Source organism: Muntiacus reevesi, chromosome 3, assembly GCF_963930625.1.
Source record: "Muntiacus reevesi chromosome 3, mMunRee1.1, whole genome shotgun sequence".
Taxonomy (NCBI): domain Eukaryota; kingdom Metazoa; phylum Chordata; class Mammalia; order Artiodactyla; family Cervidae; genus Muntiacus; species Muntiacus reevesi.
The window spans coordinates 8,922,785-8,945,400 of NC_089251.1; the positions used below are offsets into that span (position 1 = coordinate 8,922,785).

General features: G+C 41.3%; 1 protein-coding gene across 2 annotated transcripts in view; it reads right to left on the bottom strand.

Annotated features, from left to right (window-relative positions):
* Positions 1 to 22,394, bottom strand: part of ZBTB43 (zinc finger and BTB domain containing 43) — a 29,994-nt gene extending 7,600 nt beyond the window's left edge. The window contains exons 1-2 of one of the 2 annotated variants that reach the window (XM_065928434.1): positions 22,277 to 22,378; positions 16,535 to 16,658 (exon numbers count right to left, since the gene is read on the bottom strand). The gene's annotated coding sequence lies outside the window, so the exon portion shown is untranslated. Of the gene's footprint in view, positions 1 to 16,534; positions 16,659 to 22,276 lie in introns of both variants that reach the window. The other variant, XM_065928433.1, reaches the window with a different exon arrangement.
* Between the last annotated feature and the right edge of the window lie 222 nt (positions 22,395 to 22,616).

A 22,616-nucleotide genomic window follows, 5' to 3' on the forward strand; every position in this document is an offset into this window, starting at 1 on the left:
TTGAAGATGAGAGGAAAAGGGGACAACAGAAGATGAGATGGTTGGACGGCATCACCAACTCGATGGACATGAGTTTGAGCATGTACGGGAGCTGGTGGTGGACAGGGAGGCCTGGCAAGCTGCAGATCATGGGGTTGCAAAGAGTCCGATACGACTGAGTGACTGAACTGAACTGAGGGACTATACACCTTCTCACCTATTCTACAAATGTAGAGGGCTGTTATCTTAAGTTCACTACTTCAAGTAAATTTCCTAAGGCTAAAATAAAAGCTAGTTTTTATTATGTTGGGATTTGAAATCTAAGTTTCTACGACTCCAAAGCCTATGCTATTTTTCCTATCACACCACTGCGTCTTCTAAGGAGATCTGAAAATACCAGATTAGTCATTAATAATTTTAAGAGGTAAGGCAGCGTTTTTAGAATTTAGTATTAATTTATTATTTAGAGCTCTCAGAACATTTCATAGTGGCTTCCCAGGTGGCACAGCGGTAAAAAATCCGCCTGCCAATGCAGGAGACATGTGTTTGATCCCTGGGTCGGGAAGACCCCCAGGAGAGGGAAATGGCAATCTACTCCACTATTTTTGCCTGGGAAGTCCCACGGACAGAGGACCATACCATCTGTGGGGTGCTACCATCTGTGGGGTCGTAAAGAGCCACAACTGAGCAACTGAGCACAAACAAAACATTTCATAATGATTAAAAACAACAAGAAGAAGACCAGGAAATAAACTTAGCTATTTATAATTTCAAAAGGAAAAGTTAACTACATAAATGCATACAGACTACAGGTATGTAAGCTCTCATCACCACAGAATTTTGGTTTTAGCTATTTGGAAAAAAATCGGGAGGGCATAAAACACAAAAAGCTGTTAAAAAAAAAAAAAAAATCTCTCCACCATTTATTCCTAGTTCCCCTCCCCAACAAAAGAAACCATGATTTACAAACTCCTGTATATATTTCTAGAAACTTCTCTGTGCATATATCAGAATAAATGATCTATATTCTTTAAAAACTCCAACCCAAATGGCCTCATTACCTACATTCTACTCTGTCCTAGCTCTGTCAATGTATCTGGCAGAATATCTGATATCCTATAAACTGATTATGTCCCCCAAATGCATGCTGAACCCCTCCCCCAGTGTGATTGTGTTTGCTCTGGGGGATGAGTAGGCCACGAAGGCAGAGACCTCCTGAATGGGATTAGTGCCCTTATGAAGAGACAACAGAGAATTCCCTTGTCCCCTTTGGCTATATGAAGAGACAGCGAAAAGACGGCTGTCTACGAATTAGTGAGTAGGCCCTCACCAGAAGCCAAACCTGCTGGCGCCTTGACCCTAGTCTTCTCAGGCTCCAGAACTCTGAGAAATAAATTTCTATTGTTTGTAAGTCACCCAGTCTATGGCACTTTGTTACAGTAGGTTGAATGGATTAGGACACCATAATAGCATAAGAGGGAATTCATTATGTCTGGGTTTCCCTGATGGCTCAGATGGTAAATCATCTGCCTGTAATGCAGGAGACCCAGTTCAATCCCTGAGTTGGGAAGATCCCTTGGAGAAGGGAATGACTACCCACTCCAGTATTCTTGCCTGGAGAAGTCCATGGACAGAGGAGCCTGGCTGGCTACAGTCTGTGGGGTCGCAAAGTGTGGGACATAGCTGAGTGACTAACACTTTCATTCTATTTAATGGCTATATAGTTTTCTCCTATATGGACTTAATGATAATTTAATCAGCTCTCTTATGGAATTTCAATTGTTTCGGTTTTTGAAATTATGACTATCTTGGTTTATCTTCGTAAATATCTATAGGGTAATCTCTACCAGGAGAATTGCTGGGTCAATAAAACTAATTTCCAGAAAGGCTGCACCAAGTCACATTCTTACCAACAGTAAATGACAGTGTCTATTCCTCAACTTTATCAAGCAAGACCAAAAAAGTTTGCAAATTTCTCAAGTGAATAATCCATGATTCACTGATCAACATTCAATTAATTATGAATGAGACTGATATTCTACTTACATTTACTGGTCATCTGTTTTTCCTCTATATTATCAGTAATATTCTGTGTTCAAATAAATTAAGCAATTCATCTCATTGATTTGTAATTTTTGTAAATTCAGGACATTAACTTTTGAAATTTGTGCAAATTATCCAATCTTTGCTTTTATAGCTCCAGGGTTTTGTGTTAGACACACAAAGGCATTCCTGACAGCAAAGTTATTTTAAAAAAGTAAAAAGAATTATTTAGACTTTACTCCTGGCACCATTTTTCTTTTAAAGGCATTTAAATCTTTAATACATAAAGCATTAATATTGGCAAGAGAAGAAGGTTAGGATCCAATTTTTCGTTTTCCCTCCAAAATGGCAAGCCTGTTTTTCCTACACTACTTACTGAATAACTCATCTTTTCCTCAAGATTTAAAATATTTGCTGTGAAATTTTATGTGACTGAGATAAGACTTAAAAACAGTTCTACAAAAAAGATGCCATAAGTGATGTTAGAGAAAATGGAGTAGGAAGCTCTAGGTGTCAGTCCCTCCACCAAAACAATTAGTAAACTGTTAAGTTGATCAAAATCAACCATTTCAGAACTCTGGAATCTGATCAGACACTTAAGAGGAACCACAGCAATGCCTGATGAAAGACGAGGCTGTTAGACCTTGTCAAGAGAGTGAGTGTCCACGCTCAGTCACTTCAGCTGCGTCCAACTTTGCAGTCCCATGAATATAGTCCACCAGGCCCCTCTGCCCATGGAATTTTCCAGGCAAGAATACTGGAGTGAGTTGCCATTTCCTCCTGCCACAATCTGCAAGACAGTGGCCCAGTTTCCAAGAGTGCCTAGCTGATGCCAGGTGGAAGAACAGTGTTCTTCAAAAATTGGGGTTTTTGTGTCTTGGCCAGTCTGGTGGATCCATGCAGCTGTGTCTTGGGCTGCTTGGTTTCCCTAGTAGCATCCATCATAAGATTTTAAAATACACACACCTCTCCCGCTATTTCCTGGGCCGAAGCACTTAAGGAAATCTCTGTCAAGACACAGCCTACCACAAAGCTAAAGCAACAGAAACTTCGGGGACTACATGCAACAAGGAATATAGACTTTGCAAAACAGTCTGGAAAAAATCGCCACATAGACAATAGCAGTCATCAACACGAAACAAACAGAAAAATCCCCTAGGAAGGGAAGAATCTGACTTCAAGAGCTATCCCATTAGAATACTAAAAATATCCAGTTCTGAAGCAAAAATTACACAGAAATACACAAAATACACAAAGAAAAAGGAAAATAAGGTACATTCACCGGGGAAAAAAAATTAGAAACTATCCTTGAGGAATACCAGACATTGTTAAGTGCTAGTTAGAGCTGTTACAGTCAACTGCCATGGACTTGCTCAAACTGTTAAAGAAAACTATGGACAAAGAGTTCAAGAAAATCAGGAGAACAATGTCAATAAGGAGGTTGAAATTGTAAAAGTAATCAAATAGAAATTCTGGAGATGGAAATTTTAACAGCTGCACTATGGGCTGAATTGCATCCTTCCAATTTCCCTATGTTAAAGCCCTAGCCCTCAATACTCCAGAATGTGACTATATTTGGATTTAGGGCCTTTAAAAAGGTAAAGTTAAAAGGAGGCTGTTTGGGTGGGACCGAATCCAAGACAACTAGTGTTCTTAAAAGAAATGAAATTTGGACAGAGACATCATGCGTGTGTGCAATGTGAACACACAATGAAAAGGGGGCACTTGCAAGCCAAAGAGAAGGGCCTCAGGAGAAGCCAAACCTGCCAGCATTTTGATCTCAGACTTCAAGCCTCTGACACTGTGAAAAAAATAACTTCTTGTTGCTTAAGCCACCTGGCCTGTGGTATTTTATTATGGCAGACCAAGGAAACAGATACAAGTTAAAATTAAAAATTCATAAGAGGAGTTCAATGGCAGATTTAAGTGGCAAAAGAAAAAACTTCATCAAACTCAAATGTAAAGCAACTGAAATATCCAGTTTGAGGAGTATTAGGAACAAAGAAAAAGAAACACAATCTGCAGTACTATGGAAAACCAAATATACCAACATGCAAATCAGTCTCAGAAGGAGAAAAAAGAATAGAAATGATATATTTTCCTGAATTTGATAAGACATAAACGGTACACATCCAAGAAGTTTAACAAACTCCAAGTAGATAAAGAGATCCACATAAGATACATTGTAAGTCAAACAGTGGGGCTGGAAAAAAAAACTGTGCACAACGTGAGAGCTGCAAGTTAAGTTTTATTTGGGGCAAAATGAGGACTGCAGCCCGGGAGACAGTATTTCAAAGAGCTCTGAGAAACTGCTCTGAGGAGGCAAGAGAGGGAGCTGGAATATATAGGAGGTTTCCAACAAAGGACAGGTATTTGGGAAAGTCAAAAAAGTATTGATAATGAAAGAAAACCATATATGTCAGGCTAAGGAATTTCGCATTTTTCTATGTATGGGAAGATGTAAGAGTCTAGGCTCACTGAAATCATTCCTTTGATATGTACGCCATCTATCTGGGGCCAGTATCCTGCATTTTCACATCCTGAGTTCCCTCATGGCTCACCAGTTCACCATCCTGGTGGCTGAAACTGCTACTGACTATGACATCCTTGTTTACTGATATGGCAGGAAATATTCCATTTCTCAGTGGAAAGTAAGAGACAACGGAGAATGAGAAAGCAGCAAGAAAGAAGCCACTCATCACCTAAAAGGGATCCTCCGTAAGACTTGGACTTCCCTGGTAGCTCAGACAGTAAAGAGTCTGCCTGCAATGCAGGAGACCTGGGTTCCAATCCTGGGTCAGGAAGATCCCCTGGAGAACGGAATGGCAACCAACTCCAGTATTCTTGCCTTGGAGAACTGAATGGGCAGAGGAGCCTGGCAGGCTACACCCTATGGGGTCACAGAGTCAGACACACGACTGAGTGACTAACACTTTCACTTTCAGTAAGACTAACAGCTAATTGCTAATCAAAAACCATGGTGCTCAGAAGGCATCGCATGACATATTTAAAGTGCTACAAGAAAGATCCATCAACCAGGAATCTGATTCTGCAAAACCATCCTTTCAAGAAGGAAGGAGACCCAACGGCTAAGACTGCACTCTCAGCACAGGCAGCCCGGGTGGAAACTAGATTTCACAGGCTACAACCAAGAGTTCACACACTGCGACTAAGAGTTCGCACGCCGCACCTAAGACCCGACACAGCCAAATGAGTAAATATTTTTTTTAAAAAAGGAGAAATTAAGACATTCCCAGATAAACAAAAGCTAATGGTTTTGCTACTAGTAGGTTTCCTCTGTAAATGATAAAGCTATCCTTCAGGCTGAGATAAAAGAACACTTGATAGTAATTCAAAGCATATGAACGAATAGGCTACCAGTAAAAGTAATGGCACAGGTAAATACAAGAGCCGATATTATTATACTTTTGCTTTACAAATCCTCTGTTTTCCTGAATGATTTAAAAGGCAAATGAATAAAACAATAACTATAAGTCTATGTTATTGGGCACACAATGTACTAAGACAGGGGTCCCCAACCTCCGGGCTGCAGATCAGTACCTCCTGTTAGATCAGAGATGGCACTGGATTAGAAATAAAGTGTACAATAAATGTAATGCACTTGAATCATCCTGAAACCACCCCCTCCAGCCCTGCTCCGTGGAAAAACTGTCTTCCGTGAAAAAGGTCCCTGGTGACTGCTGGTGAAGATGTAATCAGTGGCAGTAACAGTATGAAGAGGGAGGGACGAAGATGTAGAGGAGCAGAGTTTTCACATATTACCCATCAGCCAGTTAGGCTGCTCAGTCATATCCGACACTTGGCGACCCCATGGACTGCAGCATGCCAGGCCTCCCTGTCCACCACCAACTCCCAGAGTTTGCTCAAACTCATGTCCATCGAGTTGGTGATGCCATCCAACCAACTTATTCTCTATCGTCCCCTTCTCCTGTCTTCAATCTTTTCCAGCATCAAGGTCTTTTCCAATGAATCAGTTCTTTGCATCAGGTGGCCCAAGTACTGGCGGTTCAGCATCAGTCCTTCCAATGAATATTCAGAACTGATTTCCTTTAGGATTGACTGGTTTGCAGTCCAAGTCCCTTGCAGTCCAAGGGACTCTCAAGAGTCTTCTCCAATATCACAGTTCAAAAGTATCAATTCTTTGGCGCTCAGCTTTCTTTATGGTCCAACGCTCACATCCATATATGACTACTGGAAAAACCATAGCTTTAACTAGACGGTCATTTGTCGGCAAAGTATTACCTCTGCTTTTTAATATACTACTGATAATAGCTTGTTCTAAGTTTTAAGATGTTAATTTTAAACCTCAAGATAACTACTTGTAACTAAAAATATACATAAAAAGGAAAGAAGGAAATCAAAACAATATATAAAACAAAAATCTCAACTGAAAGGCAATAAGGGGGGGTTCACGATGGTGGAGTAGAAGGACGTGCACTCATGTCCTCCTGCGAGAGCACCAAAATCACAACTAGCTGTTGAACCACCATTGACAAGAGGACGCTGGAACCTACCAAAAAAGATACCCCTCGTCCAAAGAGAAAAAAGCAGCTGCTGTGAAACCGTAGGAGGGGCACAATCACAATAAAATCTAATCCCATACCTGCTGGGTGGGTGATCCACGAACTGGAGAACAATAATACCAAAGAAGTTTTCCCACTGTTGTGAAGGTTCTAAATCCCATGTCAGGCTGCCCAGCCTGGGGACTCAATAAGGGACTGGGAATCCCCAGGGAATCTGACCTTGAAGGCCAGTAGGATTTGATTACAAGACTTCCACAGGACTGGGGGAAACAGAGACTCCACTTCAGTCTTGGAGGGCACAAACAAAATCTTGTGTACACCAAGCTTCAGAGGAAAGCAGCAAAGACTCCACAGGAAGCTGATCTAAAACTACCTTCTCGTGTTGGAGGGTCTCCAGTGGAGGTGTAGGTCAGCAGGGGCTGACCACAGGGATGGGGGAACTGGCAGCAGCTGTCTGGGAAGGTCTTCTCTTTAACTCGTTTGGAGGTTGCCATCACCCTGACCAAAGAGCCCAGTGGGCTGGGTCGCCTTAGGCCCGAAAACTACCAGGGAGGGAGTGCAACCCCACCCATCAGCAGATAACTGGATTAAAGCTTTACTGAGCAAGGCCCTGCCCACCAAGCAAGACCTAGTTTTTCCCACCACCAGTAACCTCCAATCAGGAAGCTTACACAAACCTTTTACTCTCCTCCATCAGAGGGCAGACAGAAGAAGCAAGAACCACAATCCCACAACTAAAACAAAACCACTCTACAGAAAGTTAATCAGCATGAAAAAGCAGGAAGTTGGTCCCAGATGAAGGGACAAGATAAAATTCCAGAAAAACAAGTAAAAGAAGTGGAGATAGGCAATCTTTCAGAAAAAGAATGTAGAATAATGACAGTGAATATGATTCAGGATCTCGGAAAAAGAAAGGAGGCAAAGACTGAGACGATGAAAGAAAGAAATGTTTACCAAAAACCTAAAAGGCAGTAAGGGAAACAAAAAACACATAAGGTACACAGAAAATAGGTAGAAATAAACAGTAGAAATAAATCCTTCTTTATCAGTGATGAAGTAGATTAAGCTCTCCAATTAAAAGGCAAGAGTCTTGGAAAATGGGTTAAAAAACACGGTCTATACATTGTTTATAAGAGAGTCACTTTAATTACAAAGGCACAAGGATGTTCAAAGTAAAATAATGGAAAAGGTGATTCATGCAAAGAGAAACCAAAAGAGAGTTGGGGTGACTATATTATTATCAGACAAAACAGATTTTAAGTCAAAAAGGCTACAAGAACAAAGATGGATATTATATACTGATAAAAGTTTCACTCTTTCAAGAATGTATGACAAAAACATATACGCACCTAACAAAAGAAATATATATGAAGCAGAAATGAACAGAACTGAAGAGAGAAACAGAGAAACATACAGATGTACACTTAACGGGTGGAGACTTCAACACCTCCAGAAAAATAGGACAAAAGCTCTGTAAGGAAAGAGAGGACTTCAACAACATTATAAGTCAACTATATTGAGAAGACACACAAGGACATAAACAGAAAGGAATGAAGCTGATATGCACTACAACAGGGGTGAATACTGAAAACACTACACTAAAACAAGCTAAACATTTAAGGTAAGTCAGAAACGAAGTACAAATGTTGTACAATTCTACTTTTGTGAAGTATCTAGAAGAGACAAATACAGAGAAAGTAGATTAGAGGTTGTCACGGGTTCGGGTGAATAAGGAATGGGGAGTTATTGCTTAATGGATAGAGTTTCTATTTGGGGTGACGAAAATATTTTGGAAGTAGAAAGTCATGTCATGCACAATACTGGAATATAAGTAACCTGAAAATGGTTAAAGTAGAAATTGAATGACATGTATTTTTCACAAAAACAATTGGAAAAAGATCATGTAACTTTATTTTAATTCTGTCAAGATGGTAATAATCTTTGTAATTTAATAAACATTTGACCTCTACCCTTAAATTTGAATGATTTTGGCACTTTGACATATTCTCTTATCTTGTAACATGTAAAGTCTAAATCTCTCCTACAGGTTTCCCTGTTATATAAGCAATATTAGGCTTTCCAAGTAGCGCTGTGGTAAAGAACCCACCTACTAAAGAAAGAGACGCCAAAGACATGGCGTTTGATCACCAGGTACGGAAGATCCCTTGGAGTACAAAACAGCAACCTGCTCCAGGATTCTTGCCTAGAAAATTTCATGGACAGAGGAGCCTGGCAGGCTACAGTCCATGGGGTTGCAAAGAGATGGACATGACAGCACAACAAAGCAGAAAACAATATTTACAAACTCACAGGCAACTGGTGCCTACATAATAGTAGTTGCTATTTCAATTGCTAAGAGTTTCACAGAAGTAATTAACTCACCACAAAAGAACATTTTAAAAAGCCCCACAACATAAAACACTATGTGCAAAGTACTAGGGGGATTTCTAAGACGATGAAGAACGTCACTTGTCCAGAGTTTATGATCCGGTAGGGGGATTATTCTAAAGTTTATTTTTCTGGGCTCGAAAATCACTGCAGATGGTGAGTGCAGCCATGAAGTTAAAAAGACGCTTACTCCTTGGAAGGAAAGTTACGACCAACCTAGATAGCATGTTGAAAAGCAGAGACTAGTCAACAAAGGTCCGTCTAGTCAAGACTATGGTTTTTCCAGTGGTCATGTATGGATGTGAGAGTTGGACTATAAAGAAAGTTGAGCACCAAAGAATTGATGCTTTTGAACCGTGGTGTTGTAGAAGACTCTTGAGAGTCCCTTGGACTGCAAGGAGATCCAACCAGTTCATCTTAAAGGAAATCAGTCCTGAATATTCATTGGAAGGAGTGATGCTGAAGCTGAAACTCCAATCCTTTGGCGACCTGATGCAAAGAGCTAACTCATTTGAAAAGATCCTGATGCTGGGAAAGATTGAAGGCAGGAAGAGAAGGGGACAACAGAAGATGAGATAGTTGGATGGCATCACCGACTCAATGGGCACGGGTTTGGGTGAACTACGGGAGTTGGTGATGGACAGGGAGGCCTGGTGTGCTGTAGTTCATGGGGTCGTAGAGTCGGACATAACCGAGGAACTGAACTGAACTGAGGGGGATGAAAAAAAATACGAAAAAAAAAAAAAAAAAACCCATGCATATAACCCTGTTATTCAGAGGAAAGCCTGATATAAGCACCATAAGAGAATTACAAATCATGAGGAATTCAGAGGAGGGAACGTGATGTATTCTAAAGTTATATATCGTGTCACTATAAATTTTGGTGGTCACCAGGCTAAGAGGAAGACTTGAAAGCAGCATATAATTCTTTCCATCTACTACATCCAAACCAAAAAAAATCTAAGAAATAAAAAGATTAGCCTGAAAAGCAGGGATCAGAGTTATCTTTACGCAACAAATTTTAATTAAGGATCTAGTGGAGATGGGGCCAGGCTAAAGGGAGACCATGCCCTGGCAACTCCCCCTGCTGCACCAGGCAATTCTGGCAGCAGTCATCAGGAAGGCCCTTAGTTAAAGAGGGCAGACCACAGGAAAGGTCCTGCACACTGGCAACATTCAGAGATGGCTGCACTGGGTACCAAAGGTTGCACACTGCCTCGGCAGAAAAGTTTTAAAGATTTGATATGAGAGGGTGGGGGCTCATTAGCAGTCCCAGGAAGGAAGCAAAGACATAGCCCATCCTTTGTCAGCTAGACCAGAGAAACACAAGTTGGCCGCTGGTAAAACAACTTTACCAACACAGAGCAAAGTGCATGCTCAAGTTTACCTAACAATGTCTCAACCTAGCCTCCAGGCCCAGTTGTGGTTTTTTTTGTTTTTGTTTTTTTTAACTCAAGTTATAACACTGATGTCAATATCATCAGCCCATCCTCCAGCAAAAGACCTAACAGTTGATTATAACAGCATTCAGGCATAAAGAACCCCAAATGATCTACCCAAAAAGGGGGAAACTTTCAGACCTGAACAAAACGTTTCCCAACACTGTTTTATTCTGTAAATAGATTCTACAATAACCAAAAAGAAGAAAATAGTAAAGTGTAAACAAAGAGTACAGTTTAGATAGTCTTTTTAAACTGATGTTTTCCACAAGCATGAAAACACAATTTCTGTGAATGGAAATTTAAGGAAGATAAAGCAGTAGAATGATGCAAAAAGAACAAGATATAAGGAAACTAAAAGAGAGCAGAAATTTAAACAGGCGGTAAGGAGTGGAAAATGGAATCAATAATGTGGAAGCACTCTGAGGAATGTTTATGCAGGAGGATAAAAATAGGATAACAGCAAGGTAGAAGATAACAGGAGGACAGAGAATATAGATCCAACATATGGCTAGTTATCATCCTTGAAAGAAAAACAAAATGAATGGAGCAGAAGGAATAATCAAAGTATCTAATAGAAGAAAACTTCCCTGAGTGTAAAAACCTTGAGCATTTAGGAGAGTCTTGCCTCAACAGTGGGAACAAATTAGCTTCAGACAAAATGTAATTCTGGTTCCATTATATAAAGTTTAAAAACAAGTCTCAAAAGGATAAAAATATTTCCTAGTAACTTAAATGTGTTCCAGAACAAAGCTTAAGGATATATATACAACACAAAAAATCCAGAACCCACTAAGGTAAAGTTCATGTATGGCATCCAATAAAAAAAAAAAAAAATCAGCTTGCATGCAAAGAAGGAAAATATAATTCATAATAAGAAGAGAGAGAGAGAAAAAAAATTGATCAACAGAAACAGACCCAGAAATGACAGACATCTACAACTGGTAGAAAATTCTACATTTCATATGTTCACAAAATTTAAGCATGGTAGGTACACAGGAAAACTAACACACAGGAATTCCAAAATTGAACTATAAATTAAAAGACAAACACTGGCTGGGAATAACAATGGGATTAACAACGGAGAAGAAAAGATTAGCGACTGAGCAACAAAAGTGACTGAACAACAACAACAAATAATGTAAAATTAGCCATGTCAAATTCAGAAAATTAGGAATAAGAAATGAAACAAAATATAATCACATGACAGAAACTTTTTAAAACAGAAGACATTTTTCCACTAATATATTTCAATGTCACATTGATTAAAATAAAAAAACTTCACAGAAGAACAGACACACCTGAAGAGACAAGTAACTGTAGAGAAATGACAAAGCATATGCAAATGACCGCCCAAAGCTCACCAGGCCCAGTATATTTTATGGGAAAATTCTTTAAAACGAATTCCTATGTTATATAAACTGTTTCAGAGGAGGAAGAAAGGGGAAAGGGAACAGAGATAAAAGAAAACTTGCTAATTATTTTTTATAAAACCACAGTATCAGAAATGGACAAAGAAAAAACATAACTCACGTATTAACACAGAAAAGAAAAATTATAAAGTACACAGCATTTTGCTTTAATTTCCTGTAGGCTGAGTGTGTTATGCGTGCGGCACACTGAAGCAGCTGAGTCACTGGTACCATCACACTGAGGGCAAGGTCCTATTTTATGGTAAAATTACCACCAGGAGACCCTCTCAGAAGCTTTCTGCCATTCACGACCACCTCTGGTGGATGGGCATCACTGCCTGTGCTTCCTTCTACAAGTGACAGGGGTAGTGAGAGACGAATCTAAAAAGAATGACTGGTACTACCCTGATGAAGGCTGAGTCTGAGCTTTAAATGGGGGCACTGGGGTCAGCACGGAAAACTTCTGTGTGACATGCTGTGAAAAATGTTAGGAAAGGATAATTTATGGATGGACTTAAAGCAGGAGTGGGCTTTCCTGGTGGCTCAGAGGTTAAAGCGTCTGCCTGCAATGCAGGAGACTGGGGTTTGATTCCTGGGTCGGGAAGATTCCCTGAAGAAGGAAATTGCAACCCTCTCCAGTACTCTTGCCTAGAGAATCCCATGGACTGAGAAGCCTAGCACTCTACAGTCCACCGGGTCACAAAGAGTCGGACACGACTGAGCAATTTCACTTTCAAAGCAGGAGCAAGCCTAAAGTAAAGCCCAACTCTAAGATTTCAGTAAATATGGTCTAGGTTTGAGGCAATAAAAGTAACAATGAATATGGAAAACAGAATCAATGGGACCTACTGAATCAGTAGGCAGGAAGATACAAGAGTAGGCCAAAGTACACATAATACTATCAAGAAAGTGAAAACATAACTTACAACATGGGAGAAAATATACCCAAATCATGTAACTTATAAGTAACTTGTATCCAGAATACATACAGTGGGGGTAAGTGGTATGGTATCTGACTCTTCACAACCCCATAGACTGTAGCCCACCAGGCTTTTCTGTCCACAAAAATTTCCAGGCAAGAATACTGGAGTGGGTTGCCACTTCCTATTCCAGAATACATAAAGAATTCTTCAAATTCAATAATAAAAAGACTACATACCGAAAAATGGGTCAAGGATTTGAACAGCCATTTCTCCAAGTAAGACATACAAAAGATGTCCAGTATCATTATTCATTAGGGAAATGCAAACTGAAACTATAATGAGCTATCACTTCTCACCCACTTGGATGGCTACGATAAGACAGACACTAACAAGAGTTGGAGAGGATTAGGACCCTTATACACTGCTGGTACAGCTGTTTGTTTAACCTATATGCTGAGTCCATCAGGAGAAATGCCTGGCTGGATTAGTTATAAGTCAGAATCAAGACAGGCGGGAGAAACATCAATATCAACAACCTCAGATATGTGGATGACACCACACTAATGGCAGAAAGCAACGAGGAACTAAAGAGCTTCTTGATGAGGGTGGAAGAGGAGAGGGAAGACTAAACATAAAAAAAGCTAAGACCATGGCATCCAACCCAATTACTGCATGGCAAATAGATGGGGAAAAGGTGAAAGTAGTGACAGATTTCCTCTTCTTGGGCTCCAAGATCACTGCAGATGGTGACTGCAGCCATGAAATCAGAAGATGATTGCTTCTTGGCAGGAAAGCGATGACAAACCTAGACACTGTATTGAAAAGCAGAGACATTACTCTGCTGACAAAGGTCTGTACAGTCAAGGCTATGGTTTTCCCAGCGGTCAAGTATGGTTGTTAAGAGCTGGACCGTAAAGGCAAAACACCAAAGTATTGATGCCTTCAAACTGTGGTGCTGGAGAAAACTCCTGAAAGTCCCTTGGAAAGCAAGGAGATCAAACGGGTCAATCTTAAGTGAGATCAACCCTGAATTTTCACTGGAAGGACTGATGCTGAAGCTGAAGCTCCAGTATTTTGGTCATCTGATACAAACAGATGACTCACTGGAAAAGTCCCTAATGCTGGGAAAGATCGAGGGCAGAAGTAAAAGAGGGTGTCAGGGGATGAGATGGCGGGACAGCATTACCAATGCAATGAACATGAACCTGAGCAAACTCTGAGAGATGGTGAGGGCAGGGTGGCCTGACGTGCTGCAGTCCATGGGGTCGCAAAGAGTCAGACACGACTGGGCACCTGAACAACAACAACACTGCTAGTGGGAATGTAAAATGGTGCATCCACTTTAGAAAATAGTTTTGTAGCTCCGCAAAAAGTTAAACAGGGTTATCATGTAACTCAACAATTCTACTCTTTGGTATCTACCCAAAATGAAAACATGATGTCCACAGAAAACATACATGAATGTCTATAACAGCATTATTCATGATGGCCCAAAACTGGAAATAACCCAAATGTCCTCAACTGATGACTGAATAGAACATGGCATATCTATACAATGGAATATCATTCCATTTTATTACAGACTACATGTATTATAACATCCTTTTGGTGATAAAAATGAAGTATTGATATATACCAGAAGTCTAAACCTTGATATGCCAAGTGAAAGAAGTCAGACACAAAAGGCTAAATCTTGTATGATCCCATTGACATGAAATGTCCAGAATAGGGAATTTCAGAGGCAAAAAGTAAGTCAGCAGTTGCAAGAAAACTACAGGGCAAGGAAATGAGGAGTGACTGCTAACTGGTTTGTTTAAAAGGGGAGACAAAAATTCTAAAATTAAATTGTGGTGGTGGTGTTCAGTCACTAAGTTGTATCCGATTCTTTGAGACCCCATGGACTACGGCATGCCAGGCTTCCCTGACCTTCACTATCTCCCTGAGTTCGCTCAAACTCATGTCCATTGAGTTGGTGATGCCATCCAACCACCTCATCCTTTGTTGCCCTCTTCTCCTACTGCCCTCAATCTTTGATGGGTATTTGACTCATTGAATATACTAAAAAAACTCTTAATTGCATATGAATTATGTCATGATAAAGCAGTTTTTAAAAACAGAGTAATGCAAGATAAACTAGTTGGGCTTCCCAGGTGGTGCTAGTTGTAAAGAACCCACCTGCCAAAGCAGGAGACATAGAGTATGGGTTCAATCCCTTTGTTGGGAAGATTCCCTGGAGGAGGGCATGGCAACCCACTCCAGTATTCTTGCCTGGAGACTCCAATGGACAGAGGGGCCTGGTGGGTTACAGTTCATACGGTTGAAAAGAGTTGGACACAACTGAAGTGACTTAGCATGCATGCATGCAAGGTAAACTAGTTACCAATCACATTGGGTAACTAGGACAATGTCATAATTAGTAGGAGAGGTAATCGCATGGACCATTTATTTAACGAATGTATTGTAACAGATTCTATGCAAAGCACGTTATGTATTCTCATAAATTAATCTTCATAAAAAAACCACTTGGTAAGATATTTCTTATTCCTATTGTAAAGAATAAAAAATAGACAAAAGAGGCTAAACTATGTACCTAAGGTCATATAACCAGTAAGTGATGAAGCTGGAACTTAAATTCAAAACACTGGCTCAGACCCAATAGTCTGAGAGATGAGGCAGTATGGAAGGTAAAGATGAATATTTTCACAAATAACTGAAAAATCTACAATGTGCAATGCAATCAGAGCAAATTATTCACCATCTTCAGACTTAATGAAGTACTAGCAATTTTATGTCACCTTGTATAGTTCTTTTTTTTTTAATCCAACAGTTCTAAAACAAACACACCAATCCCAGCTAACTCCCTCCATCATGCCCTAAGATAATCTGGTTTTTTAAAAATAAAACTTTTTTTTTGACCATACCCTGTGGCATACGACCAGGAATCAAACCTGAGGCCTCTGCAGTGGAGGCTCCAAGTCTTAATCACTGGACCACTAGGGAAGCTCTAATCTGGCTTTTTTTTCATTAAGAGAAGAGGACAAATGGTAAATATTAAAGAATCATTGAACTAGATGACCTCCAAAATCTTTTCCAACTCTGATGAGTTTAATTGTAGCCTACATTTATTATTTAGCTGAGGAATTGTATGTCAAGCTTTATATACTGTTTAAACACCAATCACATATCCTAAAAACACACATGACAACAGTATAATAGGGAAGGTGACCCACTAGTGACTTTTCTTAAAGCCCTCCCGAGATTTCTTAATCAGAGTGCGTGGTAATTTGCATGCTCAATGTAGAGAGCACATTTAAACACAGTAAATGTTACTTTAGTGTATCTCTAGTCTGACACAAATGTACAAAAATACCAACACCCCATGCCTACTCAAATACTTCAGGCAAATGCTTTATAGTTCACTAAGCAGACTATGTAAACTTGGGGCTGGCAATAGCCGTTATACCATCACACTCATGAGTTAAACTGAAGCTCAGAAAGGTTAAAAGATCTGTCCAAGGTCACATATCTCAGAAGTGGTATGTTAGGATTCAAACAGAAATGTAATTCCAAATCTAATATTTTTCTAAGTTAAAAAAAAAAGTCACAGAAAAGTTTCTTGGAAGTTAAATGCTCTAACAATACAAAGCATGGCAATGATTGGTGTTAAAATGTTCAGTATCTACTCCTCAGAAGTAAAAGAACCTTCTGGTCTAGAGTAAATACAATTACATTATTTTTTTACTGAAAAAGAAACCATTTTAGTAAATAATTTTAAAAATTGTATTTTTAGCAAGTTTATAGCTTACCTAATGCAAAGTTGTATTCCTGGGATAAAATTCTTTATGCCATGACCATCAAAAGACAGTATGAATGAATGAAGAAGAGGAACTCATTTCTTAGTTTTGTTTCAAACTAAAATCATAGTGCTTTCTGAAAAGAAAAATCACATTGAAAATGTGAGAGATGCTGGTGTCATTCACTGTGTACCAGTGTCTTGCTAATTAATACTGTATCTGTGGGTAACTGGTAAAGAAAAGTAATCATGACTGATATTTTCAGCTTTTCTCTCTACGTTCTGAGCTGTTACCTTTGTATATTTTAAATAAAGTTTTAATCTTGGAATAAGTTTAGATTTACGGAAAAGTTACAAAAAGTGTTGAGGTCCTGCATGACTGTCACTCAGCTTTCTTTAAATGTTAACATCTTGTATCACCATGGTTCAGTTCAGTTCAGTCACTCAGTTGTGTCTGACTCTTTGCAACCCCATGGACTGCAGCATGCCAAGCCTCCCTGTCCATCAACAACTCCTGTAGTATACTCAAACTCATGTCCATTAAGCCGGTGATGCCATCCAACCATCTCATCCTCTGTCATCCCCTTCTCCTCCTGCCTTCAATCCCTCCCAGCATCAGGGTCTTTTCAAATGAGTCAGCTCTGAGCATCAAGTGGCCAAACTACAGGAGTTTCAGCTTCAGCATCAGACCTTCCAATGAATATCCAGGACTAATTTCCTTTAGGATGGACTGGTTTGATCTCCTTGCAGTCCAAGGGACTCTCAAGAGTCTTCTACAACACCACAGTTCAAAAGCATCCATTCTTCGGCACTCAGCTTTCTTTATAGTCCAACTCTCACATCCATACATGACTACTGCAAAAACCATAGCTTTGACTAGATGGACCTTTGTTGGCAAAGTAATATCTCTGCTTTTTAATACGCTGTCTAGGTTGGTCGTAACTTTTCTTCCAAGGAGCAAGTGTCTTTTAATTTCATGGCTACAGTCACCATCTGCAGTGATTTTAGAGACACCCCAAATAAAGTCTAGCACTGTTTCTACTGTTCCCCATCTATTTGCCATGAAGTAAAAGGACCAGATGCCATGATCTTAGTTTTCTGGAAGCTGAGTTTTAAGTCAACTTTTTCACTCTCCTCTTTCACTTTCATCAAGAGGCTCTTTAGTTATTCTTTGCTTTCCGCCATAAGGGTGGTGTCATCTGCCTATCTGAGGTTATTGATATTTCTCCCAGCAATCTTGATTCCAGCTTGTACTTCACCCAGTCCAGCATTTCTCATGATGTACTCTGCATATAAGTTAAATACGCAGGGTGACAACATACAGCCTTGACGTATTCCTTTTCCTATTTGGAACCAGTCTCTTGTTCCACGTCCAGTTCTAACTGTTGCTTCTTGACCTGCATACAGATTTCTCAGGAGGCAGGTCAGGTGGTCTGGTATTCCCATCTCTTGAAGAATTTTCCAGTTTGCTGTGATCCACATAGTCAAAGGCTTTGGCATAGTCAATAAAGCAGAAGTAGATGTTTTTCTGGAACTCTCACTAGTCAATACCTATGTAATTTTGCAGAATTAAACTACCCTGTGAAAAAGTATTTTTTGGCCTCTAGACCATTATCAATCAATACACCTATATTTTCTAACTGAAACACACTCCCCATTCCCCCACCCAGCTACCGCAACCCAATGGCTCAGTAGGTAAAGAATCTGTCTGCAATGTAGGAGACCCAGGTTCAGTTCTTGGGTCAGGAAGATCCCCCGGAGAAGGAAACGGCAACCCATTCCTGTATTCCTGCCTGAAAAATCCCACAGACAGGAACCTGGCAGGCTCCAGTCCAAAGGGTCACAAAGTCAGATACAACTGAGCGACTGAGCACACACAGTCAGAGAATTTGGTAAAACCTATCCTAGGATTTTTAAAAAACAAGCTACGTACTTTATGAAGTTTGATTCCCGCCACAGCTGAATGTTTTATTTAAAACTTCAGGGCAAATGATCCTTTGTGGAAAACTCTTTGCGATTCAAAAGAGAAGTTATTGTTATAACCACTAACTCTCCACTTATCAGTCATCCTGCTATTGTTGTTATCAGTGGCTCAGCTCAGTTGTGTCTCTTTTCGACCCCATGGACTGTAGCACACCAAGCTTCCCTGTCCTTTACCATCTCCTGGAGTTTGCTCAAACTTATGTCCACTGAGTTGGTGATGCCATCCACCACCTCATCCTGCCATAAACGTTGCAATAATGCCAAGGAAATGTGTTTTAACTGCATTCTCATATTCATTAGAATTCAGGATTAGAAGCTGAATCAAGAAAGCAGAAGGAAGAAATAGTACTTGCTGTTTTATATGTTCTACAACATAACAAAAGTTTTTTTCCCCCTTCAATATGTTACAAATAAGACAAAAATCTCTCTGTATTTTTATTGCAAACATAAATAAGGTAAAACGGAAAAGTTCCTGAAAATAATATAGAGTTATAGTCAATTGATTATAAGAGGTACATTTTCAAATTTCTGAAATCAGGATGTGATGGCCAGGTGGAAGTTATAATCGTTGTCTCTGCCTTAAACAGTACTAGAGCTTTCCTGAGAGCCTCACCGATGTTTCTGACAGCACACAGGACAAACTGTGGAAAAGCACAGGTGCAACTCTGAACTGAAAAGTACTCAAAAGAGTAGGAATAGTAAGGTTAATGAACATTTTAATCAGTTTGTTTCACTTTTCTTTTTACAAATGTACTAGAATATAACCTTAAAATATCTAAATAAGTTTAAACATGTAAAAAAGCATATTTAATAGCTTAATTGGGCTTCCCAGGTGGTGTAGTTGGTAAAGAATATGACTGCCAACGCAGGAGACTCAGGAATCGGAGGTTCAATCCCTGGGTGGAAGATCCCCTGGAGGGGAGGAAAAGGCTACCCACTCCAGTATTCTTACCTGGGAAATCCCATGGACTGAGAAGCCAGGCAGGTTACAGTCCATGGGGTCAGTGAGACATGACTGTAGTGACTTAGCATGCACCCAGCAGTAGCTTAATTGCCAGAGCTTTCTCTTCCTTTGGTGGTACATAAAATAATCAATGATATCAAGGGATTCAATATGGCAGTAATTCGGCTGCTACATCTTATAAGAAAGCTTGATAAACTAGCTTACAAACTGACAGCTTAGATAAGAACACATAAAACAAAAGCCTCTTCCACCAGAAAACACACAATAACACATAATTTTTCATTATTATAATAAAAGGACTATTTTTCTTCATGTGAAAAGTAAAACCATCCTCTAGTTTCCTGCTTATGTAGAAGGTTTCCGCACTGAATCCAATGAATACAGAGGGAGAGTCAGGGTGCTAAAAGTAGAAAATTTTAACTAAATTCTTTTAACCAAACGCTTTTTCTAAGGACCTTGGCTGTTGAGACCAGGCATCAAGAAATGTCAGTTCAACTAAATGTTCTTAAAAGCTACAGGATGGAATTTTTTAAATCACATTTTCAAAGAGCTTGTTAGTTCCAGGAATCTACATTCAACAACTTTCTTTTTTGGTCCTGTGGTAAAATATACTTAACATAAAATTTACCATTGTAACCATTTAAAGTTTACAATTAGTGGCATTAAGTACATTTATGCAGTTGTGCGGCCATCACCATTACCTGTTTGGAGAACTTTTTCATCATCCCAAACTAAAACCCTGTATCCATTAAATAATAATTTTCCATCCTCTCCTCCCCCTTGATGTTGAGCAGGGCCCTGTGGGGCTACAGGACACTGAGGTCTTTTTGTCCCCCATTTCTCATAGGCAAGACTCCAGCCTCCACAATGTTCTCTTAGTTCCAAAGGGCAGAACAGTTGCTAATCAAGGGAGAAGCAGCCAAGAAATCACCTGAGGTAAGATTAAAGGGACCAGAGAGGCTCATCAAGATTAGGAGAATGGACCTAAGACCCTGCTTGCAAGTGCGTGCTCAGTGACCCCGCAGAATACAGCTTACCAGGCTCCTCTGTCCATGGGATTTTCCAGGCAAGAATACTCAAGAGGGTTGCTATTTATACCCCAGGGGAATCTTCCCAACCCAGGGACTGAACCCAAGTCTCTTGGGTCTCCTGCATTGGCAGGTGGATTCTTTACCACTGTGCCATCTGGGAAGCCCACCTAAGACCCTGCACACATCCTAATCTTGTCAGCAATCCCACCCTTTTGAAACTTTGCAGAACGCCAGACTGTTACTGCCTTAATCCTATCACACATTCCAGTCTGACTATCTAACCTCTCCCTATTCACCTGGGAGTGGGGCACAGCTATTGAGGTCCAGCTGTGTTCCCCATTTGCCTGGCAAAGCAGTAAAGCCACTCTTTCCTTCTCTTCCATGACTCTCTGTATTTCTGTTGGGCACCGGTGCACAGACAGCCAAGATCTTGCCAACACCCTCAGCCCCTGGCAAAACTATACTCCACTTTCTGTCTCCATGAATTGCCTATTCTAAATACCTCACATACGTGGACTCATTCAATACTTATTCTTTTGGGTCCAGCTTACTTCTCCAGCGAATACTTTTGCAGAGCAAAGAATGAACCCCAAGTGACTAGGCTTCTCACAATTTAACAGTACATAGTGACACGATCTTCAAATTAAGCATACAGCTCTCCCAGAAATCCTGCTACTGCCCCACAAGCCCCAACGGGCAGAGGATTTCTGACAGACCCTTCCTCAACTGGTAAACAGGACTGGTTAAGCGGTGGTAACTCAGAGAGCAGGCTCCTTAGAACCCTGGAAGCCACATGAATGGAGCAAAGGGAAGCAGAGTCGGCAGTTCTGAAAAACCATGTCTAAGAAAAAGCAAGGATTCATCAGGTACTTTGGCCTGCAGATGGCCTTCTCTCTGTCCTCCAGGAGCTCCTACACCCTGACCGTTTGGGCGACACCTGTCAGAGCTGAGGTCAGACTGCAGTCCAGTCGCTGATCATGTCACCAGTGTAGGCAGATTCACAGGGTCATGAGTCACCTTCCATGGCTCAGAGGTCCGGGCAGGCCTGCCCCACCCAGAGAAAACCAGTGAGGAGAGGCAGAAACAAGAGAGAAAGACACACGGCTGGCAGAGAAGCACAGAATGAGTAAAGAGCTGGACCGACAGGCAGGCCGTGAATAAGAGTAAGGACTAAGAGGGAAACACGGGGTCAAGGGACACAGAAGGTGGAAACAGAAATGAAGACAGGATCCAGATACTCGGAGATGGGTTCGAGAGAAACACAAAGCTGACAGAGGCCGAGGTAATAGACATAAAGGGCAGGTGATGACAGGTGACACAGACAGCAAAAGAGGAGAAACGCAGAGGTAAACAGAGACCAGTATCAGCGAAGTCCTAAGCGCAGTCTCTCTCTTCGACTCAATAGAGAGGTCGCCAAGCCGCGCCCACTCCGCGCCCCCGAAAGGCCGGAGGGGCGGTCTGACCGGGGGAAGGGGGGTGGCGGGATCTCTAAGCGCTCTGGCCCGCCGAGGTCCGTCACCGGCGGTTGACCTTGGACGAGACGCTGCCTCGGGGGCCTCGGTGTCGCTGCACGAACTCCGGGCTGGCCAGAGACCGCAAGAGTCGGACCCGGGGCGCCGGGACTCCAACGGTCCCGCGCGCGGCTTCAGCATCCCGGTCGGCGTAATGGGCCTGGCGGTGTCAGCGGTGAGCGCGCCGGAACCTGCAAAGAACCCCTTAAACCTCTCCGGTTTCCATTCCTGCCCCCTTACTACGCGTTGTCCTGACTCTGCCATACCTGCCAAGGGCTCGGCGCTCACATAGCCCGCCGGTGGGATACTTTCCGCCGCCGCCGGCGCCGGGCCCGTTCAAGCCGTCGCTGCCGCGACCGCCTCAGCCTGCGCCTCACGCCCCCGGAAACGCTTCCCGGTCCCGCCCCCTAAAACTGCCAGTGCTTCCGGGGGTGCGGCTGAAAGAAAGCGATGTGCGCATGCGGGACTCGCGTTAGGGGCGGGCCGTCAGGTGCGTGCTCCGAGAGAACCCGCGGCTGCGCAGTACAGCCGGGAGCAGGTCAGTCTACTGTAGGTACTCTAGGACCTCCGCTGACTTTTGCGGAGAGGAGTGCTAAACACTTTGGC